The 18,798-nt window shown below is 43.6% G+C and overlaps 1 long non-coding RNA gene across 1 annotated transcript; it reads right to left on the reverse strand.

Annotated features, from left to right (window-relative positions):
• Positions 1-1,726: 1,726 nt before the first annotated feature.
• LOC123164243 (uncharacterized) lies at positions 1,727-8,360 on the reverse strand. Its single transcript, XR_006482245.1, has 4 exons — positions 8,010-8,360; positions 7,461-7,788; positions 7,042-7,356; positions 1,727-6,341 (listed from the first exon to the last, which is right to left on the reverse strand). It is a non-coding gene; the product is annotated as an uncharacterized lncRNA (long non-coding RNA).
• Positions 8,361-18,798: the final 10,438 nt, after the last annotated feature.

Consider the following 18,798-nt stretch of genomic DNA (forward strand, 5'->3'; position numbering starts at 1 on the left):
ATCACGGTGTATCCTATATATAGATAAATAGCATGCCTGCTAATATGAATATGATTCGAAATTCCTTGTACAATCTCTAGTCAGATAAGAACCGAATTAGAAATGATTAATTAGCAAGGTTACACGCTACGCACCGTTCCAATAAATGGTACTCCCTCCATTCCACAATATAGTATACATTTTCTAAAAAGTCAAATTTTATAAACTTTGACCAATCTTGTAGAGCAAAATATATACATCTAGAATAGCAAATACATATCATTAGGTACATCACAAGACATATTTTCATATTGTATAAATTTAATATTGTAGATATAATTAGTTTTTCCTATAAACTTGGTCAAAATTTGTAAGATCTGACTTCTAAAAATATCTATATGCACTACATTATGGAACGGATAGAGTAATGTCTAGCGCGAGAATGGATCGGACCGATCCTACCTATGCTCCACGATCCGGTTCCCTCGTGCAATCCCACGAGGGCTTGATCTTGTCTATCCACCACGATGAACGACAGTAGGAACGTTCTCGAAGCACAGTATTTCAAGTATGGCACCATAATGAAAATAATCTGTCCAAACGGATGATCTTACGCTTTCAGGAGCACATTATTTTGACGTGATTTATTGAGAGACGGTGCTATCTGGCGGATTGGTGATGGATGCACTGTAAACGTCCACGAATGATAAGATTCCAAGGAGGTGGAGTCTCAAACCGCTAGGGAAGGACTATGTGCAGGGGGCACCCGGCCTTGTTAGTGATCTGCTCACACCCAATGGGACAGCCTGGGACTGTGAGAGACTTGCACGTATGTTCAGCTTCGATGATGCTTCAGCCTTCAGATATTAAGCAAATAGCCATCAGTGGACCGGGAAATGAATGATTACCTTGCGTGGAATTCGTACTACAATATTCGATTGGTTCCTTGGTCTTTAATCGTGCATTCAGTTTGTAACCTTTTTTTCTTTGCAAGTCAATGCATTAGAAGAAAAGAAGAAAAAGAATCATAGAGTATCCGGCGGCTCGAGGCCACGGTACATGCCAAAACACGCGGTGACTGAGGCCGGGCGACCATCAAGCCGCTAATGCACACATGCAACGTTCGAGGACAACTAAGGCCAACTCTAACCGATCTTTTATAAAATAGAGGAGTAAACCTTAGTGGAATATATTTACTTCACTAAGTTTTGGCCGGATCTAACCGATTCCTTATATATAACAGAGTAAAACCTTCAAGTGCATTTCGTCGGACGCTTGCTATGCGCCTCGCGGGAGCGACGATGATGGTGACCATGCCGACTAATATGATGGACACGAGTAACAGTTAATAGTGAACTCTAATACAAGAGTGGGCTCATCAAAATCGTATTTCGGATATTTCTTGGAAAATCTCAGACGAAAAGGTAAATAAAAAATTTGAATTTTGAACGAAAAACGAGCAAAATTTGGACGAAAAACAACCGAAATTGTACCCAAAAGTGAAATCATCCAGCAAATGAAACACAGAAGAATCTTACAGAATCACAACTATCAATTGATTGACTAGTAAGATGCCCGTGCTATGCTACGGGATCACAGAAGATTAGGTGGATTTAAGTTATAGTCAGGAATCATATGTTGTTACGGACAATAAAAAAATGTACCGAGATATTGATCAAAGCGATGCAATGATGTGGATAGGTACACATCAAGTACAATCAAACATATGATTTCCAATCAATAAACACCGGGGTCGAAACCAAACATTTCTTATCCATCTTCGTCTCACAAGAAGGTTTCTTGTTCTCCATACTCACCTTTCTCAATGCTTTCATTATCCTATATCAAGGGGACATAGAGCATGCAACAGAGAATATTACTAAAATACTTCCTCCGTCCCAATTTTTTTATCTTAGACTCGTCTAGATACGGATGTATCTAGTACTAAAAGATGACTTGATACATCCGTATTTAGACAAATCTAAGACAGAGAACACTTGATACAGAACTTGCATATATAAGAGAGTATATAAAAGTACAAACAAAATGATCAGGGGTCACTAAGCTCGACTACTATGCAAAATGATGTGACATGCATCACGTCCTTCCAACATTGGCTTTGTTAATTGCAAGGCGTGCAAGGGTCACAACTGATAACTCCAAATTGTGAAAGATGTGACGACTACGCTCACATCAAATCTTCCAAATCACTAGCAGTCCAAGACAACCAGCAATCTCCCATACATACATCATGTCCGGCCTTAGAACTAGTGCAATAGAACTGCTTCTTTCCTTCGAAAGGTTGTAGAAAGCAAACAAGTTATTCTTCTACAGTCCATCTAGGAAGTCAACGACATTGCTCATTCCGTGCCAGTATATTAGCCACACCAGACTTAAATGTGAAGACAAATGGGAGAAAATAATATATCCAAAGAACATATATGCTATAGCTTGAGCGCACACTTATATATGGTTCCATGAGAAATAATTATGCAGTAGAAGTGTTTTACTGAATGATTTGCTAAATATACATAGGAAAAATGAATCAGTATACGGTGCCACCATGCAGGGAAGAAATATTTCAGACATAACTCACACAGCTAGTTCCACTTAATTAGTTACATAACTTAGGCATCTATCAGGCCATGGAATCATTTTTCAAGCATAGTATACCCTTCTTTTTAGTTTTTTGCTCAAAACATATGTGCCAACAACATGAATCCTGGGGTTTTCGCTTCATCTATCTGCTCACCTATAAGGACATCAGATCAGACAATCACTACTGCATACATAATTGTCTCTGTTATATTCAAAGGAAAAAGAATGAGCCTATTGAGGATTTGTAGTATATTTAAACAAAGCAAGAAAATGAGCAGCACCTGCAGTACATATTCACTGAGCAAAGAAACAAAATGTACAGTAAAACATGCTTTTGAAATCATATGAACATAGAAGGGGCGAGTGCACATGTACACACACACACACACACACACAAATAGCACTGGACTTCTTGTAACTTGCTTAAGACAAAGGAAAAAAAATGAGCCTATTGAGGATTTGTAGTAAATTTAAACAAAGCAAGAAAATGAACAACACTTGCAGTATATTTACACTCAGCAAAGAAATAAAATGTACAGTAAAACATGCTTTGAAATCATGTGAATATAGAAGGAGTAAGCGCACATTTACACACACAGACACACAGAGGGAGGGAGAGAGAGAGAGAGAAATAGTACTGGACTTCTTGTAACTTGCTTACATCAACCATGTTTCTGCAACAAAAAAAGATACCGAGAACACACAACAAGGAAACAAATATTTGGGATGTGACCTGAAAAGATGGATGTGGAGCTACCAAGCAAAGGAGGGGCATCAATGACAAAGAGACCTGCTGTAGGCGCCATCCAACTTATTTGAACAGAGGGAGTAACTAAGAGAACTACCAAAAAATCATTCTAAACACACATATGATGCTTTTACAAAAAATATCATGAACACAAAAGCAAGTATCTAAGTTATTTTTATGAAAGTTCTCTCCAAAAACTTCAGAACCATACATGGGCAGCAATTTCGTGGCTGTAAAAACTTCAGAACCATACAACCATGAAATCGCACTTGATTTAGACCTTGTACTACACGTCGAGAACTTCTCTGTAGACCATTTCTTTGTAAAATTTGCAATGGAGTTGCACTGTCCTTCTTTAGCTTATTCGGGAGAGTAAAAATCTTTATATTATTTCTAAATGCAGCTCTAGAAAGAGCAACATAGAGTTGACAGTGTAAAATACCGGTTTAGGCATACACCAACATTTTCAGTACTTAAAATTTCATTCCACAAGAAGATTCTGGATAATAAACTGAAACCAAACATTGTTGTAGTGGACACTGCTTATGGATACATGAGTGGTTTCTAGACAGTTTAGGCTGGGCACACAGATTTGAACTTTGGGTTAAAGAAAATTTGATGGATTGGGAAGTAGAGGCAATAGCAGAGCATAGTACCTCCACATAACCATCACAGCAGATCAGCCATCTCTGAGGCGAAGTCAACTGTAGGAGGACGCGGGTGTGGATCTCGTGGGTGGCACTCCATTCTCCGGGGAGCAGCTCGTGCTCGAATTCGATGAATGTGGAGCGCGTTGGTGGGGGAGAGGGGGAGGTGGGCGGCGGTGCTGCTGCATGAGAGGCGTCATGGAATCGTGCCAGGTGGGACAACACCGGTGGCGTACTTGCTGACGTCGGCGTCGGAGGAGATAGGGTAGGGGAGGAGAGGAGGTGGTGGGAGGAGGGTTTGGTGCATCAGGGAAGGGGGTAGAAGAGGTGTCGCGGACTTGGGAATGGACGATGTCGGCGTCGGAGGACACGAGGTACGGGGTAAGAGGAGATAATGGGCATAGAGAGGGATAATTGGAGGTGAAGGTGGGGCTGTGTTGCCAGAGAGGAGACAGCAGAGGAGAGTCCGGCACTCGCGCGGTGTGAGCAACAGCGGCCACCTGCAGGGTTCGGTTCCATTGTTTTCAGCCCTTGTCTAGAAGGATCGAATGCCTTGTCTGTTTGGATGAGGTGGGGATGGATGGAGCAGGACTCCCGTGCATCAGATAAAGATCTGATGGTCAAAAATGTTGGATGGCAGGCACACCATTATCATCAACTCATTTTTTTTATAGGAGTAGAGATTGCACCCATGATTCTCTTTAGTTGCAGCAATCGTATCAAGAACACATCAAAATAGCAGGAATCCCACACTACACACAACTTATCTTGCCCAGAATCGAACGCATGCTCCACTCCTGGTCCCGTTTCGGCAGCTAGGACTGACGCGCACGCTCCCAACCAACCGCATAAGCAGTGGCTCGTCGTGGAGCAATTCCACCTCGCTATCCGCACAAGTCCTATGGCCGACGGCTGTACCGTGGCCGTACTTGTAGTCCTCGCTGTGCGAAGCTGCCGGGCAGAGGCATCCCTGTAGCCGAGGCGATGCCCTCAGGAGGACGAGGCGGTGCGAACACGTCGTGGTTGGGCGCGAGGGAGGCGTCGCCGCTAAAACAGAGAGGTGGGGAAATTCGTACTTTCTAGGGTTAGGAGGTCTATCCAGACCTTTTACTTCACCGGAAGGGGTATGCAGGATGGACGAGACGCTAGAGCGGGCCAAACAATTCAAACAGGGCTGAAATAATTTCGTCAGCAACCATAGTTACCGGGCCTTAACGAAATGGCCGAATTTCGGCCAAATTTAGTTTTTTCGGCCGAAATCCAAATCTCTAGGATCGCGGAAAATCGGTGTTCACTACACTTGAGTGACTTCGATGGCGGTGCTACTCGACAACTGGTTTCGTGTTATGAGGTGAAAGCCTAAATCCGACTTGTGTTTGTATCTTCTTGATATTTCATTTTGATTAAATGAAATTTATCCTTTGTTGAAAAGGATCGTCGGAGCCTAAAACTAAGAAAAATAACAGTATCAAAATCAGACAAAAAATGGTGGGATGATATATACGATGCAGAGCGGCACGGGGGCGTATCCTGAAGCGTGAAACATCTCGTAGGAAAGTAACATGACATGTGCCTGCATCCATCAACAACTAGCCGAGAAAGGAATTTCTCTGACTCTGAGCACAGGGTAAGGGTAGTGTAGTGAAGTGACGACTAGTGGTTGGCTGGCGTACGTCTCCCCTTCCCTTTGAAAGGTCCATCTTTACTCGGGAGTAAGTAAATAGCTCTTCCTGTATATATAGTTTGATTTGGTTGTGACGACTAGTGGTTAGCACTAAAAAGAAGGTTGAAAACAAGGATGGAAATTTGTGGCGGGCGCATGTCAATTAAGCGCTGATGGGCTGGTTGCAGTGGGCAGGCCATGTGCAGCGCTCCAGGCCCATTTCCGGAAACGTGAAACCTGCAACCACTTGCCTGCTTTCCCCCGTCCTGCTCCTGCAACCGCCACTCCCTAGCTAGTCCCTAGACAGATTCTACGTCTAGCATTTAACCCAGCAAGTTAAATACTACTCCATAGCGTACATAAAACGCTATGATTACATAGAATGGAAGGAAGGCCTTCATCACAGCGTACTAACTCACTTTATGACATGCATTGAGATAAGCTTAATTACCGACAGTTCTTAGCTAGGCTGTGCACAGGTAAATGTTGGATAGGCCCGGTTCAGAGTAAACAAACTACCACTACCATACTCTGACTGCATAAGCTCTGACCTAGAATGGCATGGAAACAAGCTTACTAAGTTATACTACTTGTACCAGACATGCCCATCTCTTTATCCACAGCAGCATCCGCGATAGCTACGAAGCAGAAGCACTCCCTGCACTGGCACTGATATCCATCAACTTGCTGCAGCCAGCTCGAAATCCTGCCAATAAATGAGGATATTGTATCAAGATCAGTGGTGGTGAGCATGCTGGTGTCTGTCCAAGTCCAACACAGCAACTTGTGATAACAACCAAAATGGTAGAAATAAATCACACATCATGCTTCAAACGGCAGCTCCAAAATGCAAATTAAGCGTACAGTGTATTCTGTTCCATATATCTCAATACAGTCATGAAAATATCATCAACGTCTATATGTCCTGCTTTGAGGTCATTCTGTTCTTGCACCTTATTTTTCATTGACTGTCAATCCTTTCTGAGTAGATGCATCATGCATGACATTTCAAGTTGAGACAAGAAAAAACCCAAGTGCAAAATCCAGATCAAGAAGATCTTTTTAACTATTCTGTCAATTATTTGTACCATCCATTGAAACACTGCCTTATCGAGAGAGAAAATACAGATGATAAAAACACTGAGCCTAAGCTGCAGCAACGACTGACAGTTCAGCACAAGAATAACATTGATGGTTGGTGATGAAAACAATATTACGGTTCAGTTGATACTAGCAAACATGCCGATGCTACTGATAAATTCTATCGGACTTGAACACATTAATTACTTGCGACCTCTTCTGCCAATTTTGTTTGTACGAAAGCGCAATGTTGATCAGAACTTAATTAAGATGCAAGCACTCCTAGCAGGATGCATGACCTTCATATGTGGGTTAATGCCGGTTACCTGAGTAGGTGAAGCCGCGTGATCTGCCTCTGCCACGATGATGTCGCTGGGCCTGGGATTCATCCTCCGCAGCGCCATTCCAGCACGCAAATAGATGAGAGCGAAACATGACCAGATGCCCAGTTTAGACGCGTCGGCCAGAAGGTCAGACATCTCTGGAAATAGTCCACACAGCTGAAGAATCCACGAGATTAATCCCAACCAAAATGACCAAGCAAAAAGCCGTGCAGCTGCCCTGCCTAGCGGCGACGTAGGGCTTTCAGAGGCACTAGAAAGCCGCGCATCGAAATACTTCATGAGGAGGCCCTCCGCCAGCTATTAAATTTGACAATGGAGAAGAGCATCACAAGCTAAACCATGGAGAGCAGAGAGAGGGTAGCAGCATAGCAGCAGGGGTGAGGTGACGAGAAGAGACGCACCTCGCTGCTGCTGCCTGCTGCGCGCAGGAAGAAGAGCACGAACGCCGGCGCTGAAAGAAGCAGGGAGGCTATAAAGATGCATCCCGTGATCTCGGACAGGACGGATCTCGCGGCCTAGTCGCCGCCGCAGACCCGGACCGCGACCGTGTCGAAGAAAATTGCCGCGACGATCACGTAGAGCGTGCCCAGGAACAGGTGGATGAAGGCATCCGCAGCGGGCAGGCACGGCTGCTGCGCGCCAGTGCGTCCACGGCCTTCTTCACCAGCGCCGGCGAGGCGGCCGCTATGTCGGCAGCGAGCTTGCAGACCGCGTCTTCGAAACTCATGGCTGCGTCTGCGTGCAAGTCAGTGAGGTGAGTGCGTGTGCTCGCGCAGGAGCGCGCGGGTGCAAATGAGGTTTAGCAGAGGAGCCGCGGCACGAGCTTGAGCTCGCTGCCATGGAAAGCCATGGCCGCCGTGGCTTCGGTGTCCGGTTTGCACGGGACGGCGGCTACAGGGAAAAAGCGCACGGCAGAGAGAGGGAGGAAGGAGATACGGGGGCTCACTCACCTCGCGCACGAGGTTGAAGAGGACGTAGGCTGTCCGGAGCGGAGCCGACGTAGAGGAAGAAGCCGGTGACGTCCGGGAAGTACAAGAGGACGCGGACGTAGTCGTTCCCGGCTCCTCTGGTCGTACAGCTTGCGGGGGTCGACGGCAGCGGATGAGGCGCTGCTTCTCGCGGCTTGGGAAGGCTGGAGACGGCGGGGACGACGCCGGAACAGATCTCGCGCTCGCTCTGTCCGTGGCGACGGCGGCTATGCGTGGGAGCTTACCTTGATGGGGGGAGACGAGAAGAGGGTGGGAATGGAGAGAGGAGGGGCGATTAGGGCTCTCGGCGGCATTATATAGACTCCCTAGGACGCATTAGCTAGATGAGTTTTAGTTATGTCTCATTTACTTTTGTGACCATTGGATGTATATATACCCTAAGATTTGTACTTTTTCGCGTGTGGCTGCTTTTGTATCGGGCTCTCTGCAGTTTTGTGTTGTAGTGGTTCGTTGCCAGGGCGACAGGCTTTTTTTTAATATCTTTTTTTTCACTGGTTCAACGATGGACTATTTATTGTACAGATTTGCTATTTCACATCTAGATTGAAATAGTCCAGAACCGTTGGATCATCTGTCTTTAATATTCGTACAAAACGCAATTGTCTGGTTGCTACGTTGTCTCGCTCTGTGCCTGTGTCCGAGTCGTTGCTAGCTGTGCTTGTGTGCGGGTCGTTGCTAGTGCGAGGCCGCTCCGTTAGTTTTCACGAGCCTATGCTCTTGAAGGTCGTTGCAAGTGTGAGGCCGATTGACTTTTTCTATTTCTTTTCACAAGTCTGTGCTGCATTCAGTCCTAGTTCCTCTCATTTTTCTACACTCTCATTTGACTCCTAGTATTTGTTATTTTTTGTTTCCGTTTTATTTTCCTTTTTATTTTATTTTTTCTATTCATTATTTATTTTAAATTGTGAACTATTTTAAATTCATGATTTTTGTTTTTGTTTTTATTTATATTTTATATTTTATATTTTTACCTTTTCCATTTTTATGTTTTATTTTATTATTTATTTATTCGTTTATAATTCATGAACTTGTTTTCACTCTGTCATTTGTTCGCTTTAAATATTGTGCAAATCTTGATTGCGGGTTATTTTGTCACGCGCGCTCTGTGTCGCGTCGTGTGTTTTGTGTCTACTTGTTGATCTATTCGCGCATGTATCTTTTGTTGAGCGTTTTTGTGACGCGATCTGAGGTGCCGTTTCGAATTGGTTTGCTAATTATTATGTAAATGAGTTAACAATGTTCCATCTAACTCATATACTGTTAGATACACGTGCTTCTAAGTGCTCATTGTCCTTGCGTCGTGTTTTCTGTTTGTCCCTCGTGAAGCAGTGAAACCCGATATGACAATTTTGAGTGAGTAGTTATTATGTTTTGTGTATTGATTTTTTTGTGGGCTTAGCTTTTTTTGGAGGGACACGTGTCTTTTTATTCCTTGTTTTCTTTTATTTTGGTTTGACCGTGTAGCTAGAGAGGAGTGTAACTAGTTTTTTCGTTTTCATATTTGCTAAATCTAATCTAGATAAGTTTTAGCTCATCTAAGTCTATAATTAATTGACTGATTTGTTTTATTTAATGTTTGCACAAACTCGATCATGCACACTCATGTCAGCTTGTTCTTTTTTGTCGCGCGTCCTCTTGTCCCGTTTGTTTTGTGTCGTCATGTTCTCACATTTATTTTCACATTGGCCTATATGTGTTGTCGTTTTGGGGGCTCAACTATGAAGCTTATCCCCCATCTTCTCACTGACCGATCTTTGACCCTGGTTATTTTGCATGTGTTTTATTTTTCATCCCAGTTATAGGTCCACCCTTGACATACAACTAGCATGTAGTTTGTTTCATCCTAGTTACAAATCGACCATTGACTCGCAACTGGGCTCGTATTTTCGTATGTTGTCTCAGGTGCAAGTCCACCATCGACTCGCAATTGGAGCATGTGTTTTTGTTTTTCATCCCAGTTGCAAGTCCACCATTGACACGCAAGTGGGCATGTAGTTTGTATCATCCTAGTTGCAAGTCGACTCTTGACTCGCAACTAGGCTCGTAGTTTCGTAGTTGTCCTAGGTGCAAGTCCACCCCGACTCACTACTAGGCTCGTAATTGTCAGACTTGCAAGCCCACCCTTGACCCGCAACTGGAGCATGTGTTTTGTTTTTCATCCCAATTGCAAGTCCACCCTTAACTCGCAACTGGGCCCATAGCTTGTTTCATCCCAGTTGCAAGTCGACCTTGACTCGTAACTGACTTGTAGTTTCATAGTTGTCCCAGGTGCAAGTCCCTCTCGACTCAAAACTAGGCTCGTAGTTGTCCAAGTTGCAAGCTCACCCTCTACTCAGAACTAGAGCATGTTTTTTTCCATCCCAGTTGCAAGTCTACCTTTTGATTGGAACAAGCTCATAGCTTGTTTCATCCCAGTTGCAAGTCGACCCTTAACTCGCAACCGGGCTCGTAGTTTCGTAGTTGTCCCAGTTGCAAGTCCACCATTGACTCGCAATTGGGCTCGTAGTTGTCTGAGGTGCAAGCCCACCCTCCGAGTTGGAAGCCCACCTTTGACCCGCAACTGGGCCTGTGTTTTGTCTTTCATCTCATTTGCAAGTCCACCATTGACTCGCAATTGGGAGTGCACTTGTTTCATCCCAGTTGCAAGTCGACCCTTGTCTCGCAACTGGGCTTGTAATTTTGTAGTTGTCCTAGTTGCAAGTTCAACTTGGACTCGTAATTGGGCTCATAGTTCTCCCAGTTGCAAGCTCACCCTCGACTTGCAACTAGGCACCTGTTTTGTTTTTCATCCCAGTTGCAAGTCAACCCTAGACTTGCAACTGGGACCGTAGTTTGTTTCATCATAGTTGCAAGTTGACCCTTGACTCACAACTAAGTCATTTTTTCGCAGTTGTCTTAATTGCAAGTCCACCCTCGATTCGCTGGTCCCATAGTTTGTTGATGTCCCAGTTGCAAGTCTACCCTCGACTCGCAACTGGGATGTGTTTTGTTTTTCATCTTAGTTGCAAGTCCAGCCTCAACTTGTAACATGTATCGTAGTTTTATATACTTGTCTCAGTTACAAGTGCACCCTCGACTCGCAACTAGGTTTGTAGTTTTTTTTATCCTAGTTGCAAGCCCATCCTTGACTCGCAACTGGGCCTGTGGTTTTGTCTTTCATCCTAGTTGCAAGTCCATCCTTGAACTCGCAACTAGGACCGTAGTTTGTTTTATCCCAGTTGCAAGTCGACCCTTCACTCGCAACTGGTCTCATAGTTTGTAGTTGTCCCAGCTGTAAGTCCATCCTCAACTCGTAACTCAGCTCGTAGTTCTCCTAGTTGCAAGCCCACCCTTTCACTCGCAACAAGGCTTGTGCTTTATTTTTTAACACACAACTTGCCTCGACCTCTAGTTCCATGTCCAACCCCAACATGTAAACCCTCCTGACCCAGTTGCATTTCCAAGCCAAACATGCAACTCATGCATGACATAGTTGCATGTCTAATCTCGGCACGCAACTCGTTCCGAACCCAGTACCCCTACATAGTTGTATTTTTTCAAGTACATGTTCACTTTTGTAATACACACTGTATATCTTTCTGTATACACGGGAACATTTTTTTTAACAAACATTGAACATTTTTTTAAATGCATGATGAACATTTGTCTTGAACATTTTTTGAATTAACAACTATTTTTTTCCGATTCACTAATATTTTTTATACATGTGGTGAACATTCATAAATACACGACGACATTTTCCAAACATGAAGTGAACAGTTTCGAATACACTATAACCATTTTCGTGAATAATTTCTAAATGTGCGGCATTATTTTCTTTCAAATATGCAAACTAATATCCTTAGAAACATGTCGTGAATTTTTTCAACGAATGGTTTTTTAATACCCGGTGAACACTTTGTAAATACATGATGAATAAATTTTTAATACACGGTGACATGTTTTTAAATACTTGAAGACCATTTTTTTAAGTTCGAACCTTTTTTTTTAATTTACCGGTGTATAATACTTTTCCTTAATTTTAGCCATCTAACATTTCTTAAACAATTTGTTTAATATATTTTTCAGAAATATTAAACAAGCTGAGGCACAAGACCGGGCATGGCCTATGCGCCAAAGGCTTCCTACTGGCGAAATGAAAAAAAAAGAAAAAAACCTCACCCGAAGTCGGAATACGGTGCATGTCCCTGTATCATCCCGTGCATATCCTCTCCTTTTTTGTTAAGAATATATGTTTGTTTGTTTTTTGCCGGGGAATATACGTGTGTTCTCCTACCGCATGCTCTCGTTCCACATAACACATTCAGCCTAGCAATAAAGTACGTACATACAAAGGCTTATACGTAAAATAGTTGTGGCCTATTTGTTCACAAAATTACAAAGAAAGAACAAACAAAAGGAGAAAACAAAAGCGCGTCTTGGAGCGCCACACAATGCACCCCATGCCAGCCCATCTTACCGAGCCCAACAATGCACAACCCCAACCCACAGTAAAACAATATGGGCAAAGCGGGCAGCCAACAAACGGGATGATGTCAGCCTGACATCAGCTGAATGAGACATAACTATATCTCATTCAGCTGAGCTCCAAGCGCTCCCTTAATCTTATGTACGAATGTGACAAGCTTTAAATGGACCTTAGTCCAAGTGTGTGGAAATAATTGAGATATATTTTTAAATAGTGTTAGCTTTTGATTTGTCGATATGCGATCGATGATGCACAAATCATTCTGTGAGGTACTGTGGTTGTCAAGTTGCATCATGGAGTCATGAATTTGGGCCATGGATTGGCTAGTGAAGAAGACAAAAACCCTCCTTATCCACTTTTGGATAGCCTAGCAGAGACTTTGTAAAGTTTAATTTCTTCGCCCTGCAAAAGAAAAAAAGTTGAATTTCTCCGGCAAATGGCGTGGTGCTCCAGTACATACACATAGAAAAAAAGGTAGAGTAATAAAAGGTGGCGATTGTTAATTATAAAGTTTAAATTATATGGAAATCCAAAAGGAAATAAATGGTTAATTGGAGCCATATACATTCAGCAATGTTTTATAGTGACCATAACTGGTTTAACATAATTTTTACAACATAAAAATATCTCCTAACTCTTCCAAGAATACAATTCCTTGACCGATTACAGTTGGTGGCTTGAACCGGGACCACAGGCTGCCCTTTAGTCCCGGTTCATACCACGAACCGGGACCAATGAGGTGCCTATATATACCCCTCGCCCGCGAGCAGAATACTCCAGTGCTCTGTTTTTCTCTGGCCGGCGAGGGGAGGGCTTTATGGTGCTCTACCTCACCTCCTATGCACATGAGGTGTTCGATGAAATGCCCGAGCCACACTAGTTAAGCTTTCTCGTCTCGAAGCTCGACCTCAAAGCTCCATTTTCCTCGAGATTTGTCTAGGTTTAGCGGCCCGTCACGTTCCATTCCCGTCTTCACCGCCGTCGATCGCCCGCGCCGATCTCGTCTCCGGCACCACCGTGGTGAGCCTCTTGTTCTTATCTTCTTTCTGAAAGAAAAAATTCTTACTTTAGATAGATACTTGTCTAATTTTTTTACTATTTTATTGCTTCTTATTATATAGTGCGATGGTTTTGGTATCTGCCCCCGTCGGCCCTCGTCCTGTCTATGATTCGGATGTGGTATATATTATCTTTATAACTATTGGTTCATTTATTGTTTATGAAAATTATGCCGACCGACGTGACATAGATTTTATTTATCTAGGAGGTATGTGAACCGGAAATTCCAACCGACCCTATTGTCGAGAGGTTAAATTTAGTTGAAGAAGAAAACAATTTCTTGAAGGAAAAAATAAAAAAATTGAGGAGGAGAAGATGATATTGGAGTTGCATGTTGCGGATGTCGTCGATGATCACAAGATCAAGATGGATGCAATGCGCTTGAAGATTAAAAAGATTAGAAAATATGACATTCATACCGAGGCTTGGTATCATTATGCCGTTGGATCAATTGTTACCCTGGTTGGGATTATGATCGCATTTGTTTTCGCATTGAAATGTTTTACATAGTTTCAATGTATGGTTTAATTAATTAGATGCTCTGGAAAGCTATATATTGTTAGATGAGAACTATGTATGTAGTTTGGTTTTAATGTGATGATGAATTTCTATTAATTTGGTCACTTAATTATCTATTCATGATGTTCTGTAATGGTTTTTGACACACTTAATTATATATAATGCACGCAGATGAATCGGCAATGGATGTACGGTGACAGACACACCTCCGAGTACATTAAGGGCGTGCATGATTTTTTCGAAGTGGCTGAGGCAAACAAGCAGAATGGTTATATGTGTTGTCCATGCCCTAAATGTGGGAATACGAAGTCTTACTCTGACCGAAAAACCCTTCACACCCACCTGCTTTACAAGGGTTTCATGCCACACTATAATGTTTGGACGAGGCACGGAGAAATAGGGGTTATGATGGAAGACGGCGAAGAAGAAGAGGACGATGACAACTATGTGCCCCCTGAATACGGTGATGCTGCAATGGGGGAAGCTGCTGAAGATCAAGAGGAACCAGACGATGTGCCCAATGATGCTGCAACGGGGGAAGCTGCTGAAGATCAAGAGGAACCAGTGCCCGATGATGATGATCTCCGCCGGGTCATTGTCGATGCAAGGACGCAATGCGAAAGTCAAAAGGAGAAGCTGAAGTTTGATCGCATGTTAGAGGATCACAAAAAAGGGTTGTACCCCAATTGCGAAGATGGCAACACAAAGCTCGGTACCGTACTGGAATTGCTGCAGTGGAAGGCAGAGAATGCTGTGCCTGACAAAGTATTTGAGAAGCTATTGAAAATATTGAAGAAGCTTCCAAAGGATAACGAATTGCCCGACAGTACATACGCAGCAAAGAAGGTCGTATGCCCTCTAGGATTGGAGGTGCAGAAGATACATGCATGCCCTAATGACTGCATCCTCTACCGCGGTGCGTACAAGGATCTGAACGCATGCCCGGTATGCGGTGCATTGCGGTATAAGATCAGACGAGATGACCCTGGTGATGTTGACGGCGAGCCCCCCAGGAAGAGGGTTCCTGCGAAGGTGATGTGGTATGCTCCTATAATACCACGGTTGAAACGTCTGTTCAGAAACGAAGAGCATGCCAAGTTGATGCGATGGCACAGTGAGGACCGTAAGAAAGACGGGAAGTTGAGAGCACCCGCTGACGGGTCGCAGTGGAGAAAAATCGAGAGAAAGTACTGGGTGAGTTTGCAGGTGACCCAAGGAACGTATCGTTTGGTTTAAGCGTGGATTTTCATTAATCCTTTCGGGGAGCAGAGCAGCAATCACAGCACCTGGCCCGTGACTCTATGTATGTATAACCTTCCTCCTTGGATGTGCATGAAGCGGAAGTTCATTATGATGCCAGTTCTCATCCAAGGCCCTAAGCAACCCGGCAACGACATTGATGTGTACCTAAGGCCATTAGTTGAAGAACTTTTACAGTTGTGGAATGGAAACGGTGTACGTACGTGGGATGAGCACAAACGGGAGGAATTTAACCTGCACGCGTTGCTGTTTGTAACCATCAACGATTGGCCCGCTCTCAGTAACCTTTCAGGACAGACAAACAAGGGATACCACGCATGCACGCACTGTTTAGATGACACTGAAAGTATATACCTGGACAAATGCAGGAAGAATGTGTACCTGGGCCATCGTCGATTTCTTCCGACCAACCATCAATGTCGAAAGAAAGGCAAGCATTTCAAAGGCGAGGCAGATCACCGGAAGAAGCCCGCCATGCGTACCGGTGATCACGTACTTGCTATGGTCAATGATTTACACGTAATCTTTGGAAAGGGTCCCGGCGGACTAGCTGTTCTGAATGACGCGAGGGACACGCACCCATGTGGAAGAAGAAATCTATATTTTGGGACCTACCCTACTGGAAAGACCTAGAGGTCCGCTCTTCAATCGACGTGATGCACGTGACGAAGAACCTTTGCGTGAACCTGCTAGGCTTCTTGGGCGTGTATGGGAAGACAAAAGATACACCTGAGGCACGGGAGGACCTGCAACGTTTGCACGAAAAAGACGGCATGCCTCCGAAGCAGTATGAAGGTCCTGCCAGCTACGCTCTTACGAAAGAAGAGAAAGAAATCTTCTTTGAATGCCTGCTCAGTATGAAGGTCCCGACTGGCTTCTCGTCGAATATAAAGGGAATAATAAATATGCGAGACAAAAATTTCCAGAACCTAAAGTCTCATGACTGCCACGTGATTATGACGCAACTGCTTCCGGTTGCATTGAGGGGGCTTCTACCGGAAAACGTCCGATTAGCCATTGTGAAGCTATGTGCATTCCTCAATGCAATCTCTCAGAAGGTGATCGATCCAGAAATCATACCAAGGCTAAGGAGTGATGTGGCGCAATGTCTTGTCAGTTTCGAGCTGGTGTTCCCACCATCCTTCTTCAATATCATGACGCACGTCCTAGTTCATCTAGTCGACGAGATTGTCATTCTGGGGCCCGTATTTCTACACAATATGTTCCCCTTTGAGAGGTTCATGGGAGTCCTAAAGAAATATGTCCGTAACCGCGCTAGGCCAGAAGGAAGCATCTCCATGGGCCATCAAACAGAGGATGTCATTGGGTTTTGTGTTGACTTCATTCCTGGCCTTAAGAAGATAGGTCTCCCTAAATCGCGGTATGAGGGGAGACTGACTGGAAAAGGCACGCTAGGAGTGGACTCAATAATATGCAGGGACGGGCATTCTTGGTCTCAAGCACACTACACAGTTCTACAGAACTCTACCTTGGTGACCCCGTATGTCGATGAACACAAGAACAGTCTGCGCTCCAAACACCCGGAGCAGTGCGACGACTGGATTACATGTGAACACATCAGGACTTTCAGCAGTTGGTTGGAAACACGTCTCGGAGGTGACAACACTGTTTGTGATGAGCTGTACTCGTTGTCCAGGGGACCATCTTTGACTGTATTGACTTACAAAGGATACGAGATAAATGGGAATACATTTTACACGATCGCCCAAGATCAAAAGAGCACCAACCAAAACAGCGGTGTCCGCTTTGATGCAGCAACCGAGAGGGGAAAGGACACATATTATGGTTACATAGTGGACATATGGGAACTTGACTACGGACATGATTTTAAGGTCCCTTTGTTTAAGTGCAAATGGGTCAATCTGTCAGGAGGCGGGGTACAGGTAGACCCACAGTACGGAATGACAACAGTGGATCTGAAAAATCTTGGGTACACTGACGAACCGTTCGTCCTAGCCAATGATGTGGCACAGGTTATCTATGTGAAGGACATGTCTACCAAACCGAGAAAAAGAAAAGATAAGGAAGCGAATACATCATACGATGAGCCAAAGCGCCACATAGTTCTTTCAGGAAAAAGGGACATCGTGGGAGTGGAGGGCAAGACAGACATGTCTGAAGATTATGAAAAGTTTCATGAAATTCCTCCCTTCAAAGTCAAGGCTGACCCAAGCATCCTGATAAACGATGAAGATTATCCATGGTTACGGCGCAATAAGCAAATGACACAAGCGAAGAAAAAGTGAAGACTTTCTCCCGCAACTATTATGATGATACCATGCCAACTTTGTAACAGACGAGTATGATACCATTGTCCGTTTTGTACACGAAGTGCATCCAGTTTTTGCCGTAACCCTCTCAACTTTCTTGCACATGCTATGTGGATGAAATGATGATACCATGCCAAATTTAAACCTTTTCAGAGTTCATTTGAAATGCTTTTCAATTTTAGGGTCTTATAGCTCAAAATAATCAGTAAATGCATGAAAAAGGTGCATGAAAATAACAAATAAAATAAATAAGTAATTAGAAACAAAATAATATAAACTTTAATAAAATATATAAGTAGAAACAAAATAAAATAAACTTTAATGACATAAATAAAATTTATGAAACTAAAATTATCAAAGTATTTTCTGTTCAAAACATTATAAGCAACCTCTAGGATTATTGAAACTAAAATTATATAAAATTGATGCAACTAAAATTATCGAAGTATTTTCTGTTCAAAATCATTGAAAGCAAAAAGAATTTTCATAAAGAACTTTTTTTGTTAGAAACTTTAATAGCAAAAATAATTATCATAAAGTAAAATAAATAAGTAATTAGAAACAAAATAAAATAAAATAAATAAGTTTTTTTTTGTAATTAGAAACAAAACAAAATAAATAAAGCAAAAAAGAAAACAAAAAAAAGGCAAAAATAAAAAATATGCCACCTACTGGGCCACACGGCCTGAATACGACTAGAAACCCATCGATGGGCCAGGATTCAGGCCCGCAGAAGGCCCAGTAGGCCCATCAGGCATAGCAGTGACAATTAGGCCCGTAAGCCTGTAATGGAGAGGAGCTCGAGAGGGGAGCGGCAGTGGGGCTTATAAACCACTGCGCGCCCCTCTCAACTAGCGAGGTGGGACTAAACTTTCGACGCGGGCGCAGCAGCACAAGGCCTTTGGTCCCGGTTGGTGGCACCAACCGATACTAAAGGGGTGCATTGGTACCGGTTCGTGGCACTAACCAATACCAATGCCCCTCCCCCCATTAGTCCCGGTTGGTGCCACCAACCGGGACCAAAGGCCGCCGCTTCTGGCCCTTTGGGCTGCTGAAAAGAGGCCTTTGGTCCCGGTTGGTGACACCAACCGGGACTAAAGGTGGCATTGGTACCGGTTTGTGCCACCAACCGGTACCAATGGGTTTGCTATAT

Source organism: Triticum aestivum, chromosome 7D, assembly GCF_018294505.1.
Source record: "Triticum aestivum cultivar Chinese Spring chromosome 7D, IWGSC CS RefSeq v2.1, whole genome shotgun sequence".
In the NCBI taxonomy this organism is placed as follows: Eukaryota; Viridiplantae; Streptophyta; class Magnoliopsida; order Poales; family Poaceae; genus Triticum; species Triticum aestivum.